The sequence below is a fragment of the Bacillus rossius genome, chromosome 6, assembly GCF_032445375.1.
Source record: "Bacillus rossius redtenbacheri isolate Brsri chromosome 6, Brsri_v3, whole genome shotgun sequence".
NCBI lineage: Eukaryota > Metazoa > Arthropoda > Insecta > Phasmatodea > Bacillidae > Bacillus > Bacillus rossius.
The window spans coordinates 30,203,024-30,205,594 of record NC_086334.1 but is presented as its reverse complement, the minus strand read 5'-3'; positions in this window follow the sequence as shown (position 1 = coordinate 30,205,594).

The window sequence follows — 2,571 nt, the reverse complement described above, 5'->3', positions numbered from 1 at the left end:
ATAGAGTGTGAAAAATATTTTGCTGAATTGGAATTTGGTATTTGTGCGTGTGTGTGTACAGACATAATAAAACTATTAGAGGTAAAAAAAACTGTACATTTTATAAAATTAAAAAAAATATGAAAATGGCTACTAACATTATTCTAAAATCAAAAATATAATTTTTAGAATTTTTGTCAGTTTGTTTGTTTGTTTGTTCCGAAATCAATCGAAAACTAACTTGACAGATTTTTATTAATTTTTTTATTAGAAGTTTTTGTCTAACTTAGAACACTAGGCTATATAAGAATTAAAAAATTCCACACATAATGGGGTGAAAAGGGTGTAAATATGGTTTTAAGATAATTTATTATATCTACGAAGCTAATAAGACAAACGATAATGATTTGGTTACCACTAAAATAAATACAAAACAACCTACCAAGAGTTTAACCATTTTTATAAATTCAACCCCTAAGGTGGTGAAAATGGGATAAATTATTTTTAAGAGAATTAATTATATCTCCGCAGCTAATCAAACAAAGGAAAAGATACTGGGCACAAATAATAAATTCCACCACAATTTTACCATTTTGCGAAATTCAAACTTTAAAGGGTGAAAAAGATGTAGATTTGGTTTTATGATAATTAATTTATCTGCGAATGCAACCCAGCAATAAAAATGTTAGTGGGTACCAATAATAAACATACAAAAACAACCAACCACGAATTTACTTGTTTTTTTTTCTTTTCTAAATTCAACCCTTAAGGGGGGTTGAAAAAGAGGTAAATGTGGTTTTAGAAAATTAGTTATTTTTCCGAAGCTAACCAAACATGTATTGAGTACCAATAATAAGCAAACCAAAACAACAAACCACAATTTAAAATTCTGTGAAATTCAACACCTCATTGGTAAGAAGGGGTAAATATGGTTTTAAAATAGTTAATTATATCTCCAAAGCTAAATCAAGCATAAGAAAATATATTGGATACAAAATGTGAATGTATAATTTTATGTAATTCGACAACAAAGGCATACATTGGTTTTAATAGTAATAAATCATATAGCCAAACAAATTAACCTGGAGTTAAGAAACGAACAAGAATAACGTACATTATATAATTCCATAGAATGATTTCTTTTTTCTTTAGCATTTTTCTAGATTCGACCTCAAAAGAGGTGAAAAGGCAGTCAATTATGTTTTATTATAAAAGTAATATCTGAAGCTAATCAAACGGAATGTAAGTTACGCGGTATTATTTATACACATGCAAACCAATAACTCATTTATACTACTTGCTTAAATTCTATTGTTTAATGGACGAGGGTTTGTAATTATGGCTTTAAAATTATAAAATAGTAACTTCTGATGAAATAAAAATTTAAGATGATGGCAATGAATAATAAGAATACCTTAAACTACTTTCTCTTAGTCAACGTTTTCTGAAATATCACATCTTAAGTTGTAACAGTTAAATATTTTTATTTAAAAAAACTTTATCGATCCATTAAATTAGTTTTGGGAAGATAAATTTTAATTCAATATGTAAGTTACTAAATATATTTTTGATTTCACATCTAGAGCAGAAAATAACGGCATGTGTTTGGTTTTATTTGGTTAAGGGATAGTGCCATATTTATTAAAACTGTCGTTCTGAATTTTCACATAGGCATCCCTGTGAACAAGGGGAGAGGGATGAACATTTTGGATTTCTGTTTAAGTAGTAATAACTAAGAATCAACAAATAAGTTCAAAAATAAATCTGATACCTTTACTCTGCATTTTAAAGATGCTAATATTTTAAAAAATAATTAAAATAATGTAGGTGTCTGTAATAATATAAAATTATTTCATTATTTTAAGAATAGCTATAAGAAAAAATAAAATGTAAACGATGGCTTTATCTTAATTAAAATGAAACAGGCATGTGTTTTTACATTGTTTTGAATTGGTTACCTTTTGAAATGAGAAAGAGGTGTGATTTCAAGGTAAAATAAATACTCGAACACACTTGAACGGGAATTATAAAATGATCTATACTAAAATTTTCAAAAATGCTTACGCATAACAGCTTAATAAAGTATCATTCTTGAACGATTTTTTTTTGTGAATTAAATCTCTTATACACTTGACCATTTTTGTGTCTATTTCTTTAGTAAACATTTCTCGAATTAATCACATTATTTTCTTACAATGGTAAAATATTAGTAATCCCTGAGTTTGCGTGAACGTAGCCGCGGGTTATAGGTTATAAGGTATTATATATATATATATATATATATATATATATATATATATTGAAGTGATGGTGTTATGGAAAATTCACAGAGAGCTGTGAATTATTTATAAACATGCCTACGGGACAAAATCTAGAAAGACTAAGGTTAATTACGTGGAATTTTAATCATCTACGCTGCTGGTACTAAGACTTTGTGATGAAAGCCTTAGTGACTATTGGATAGTGAATAGTATCATTGTTTAAACGCGTGGAAAGTTGTAATTGGAGAAAATTATTTACAGTTTTTGATTCTGCTAGGTGGAGGAAGGGTAGGTTCAGTAAGTTGGTGAACCTGGTGGAATAAAAAAATGA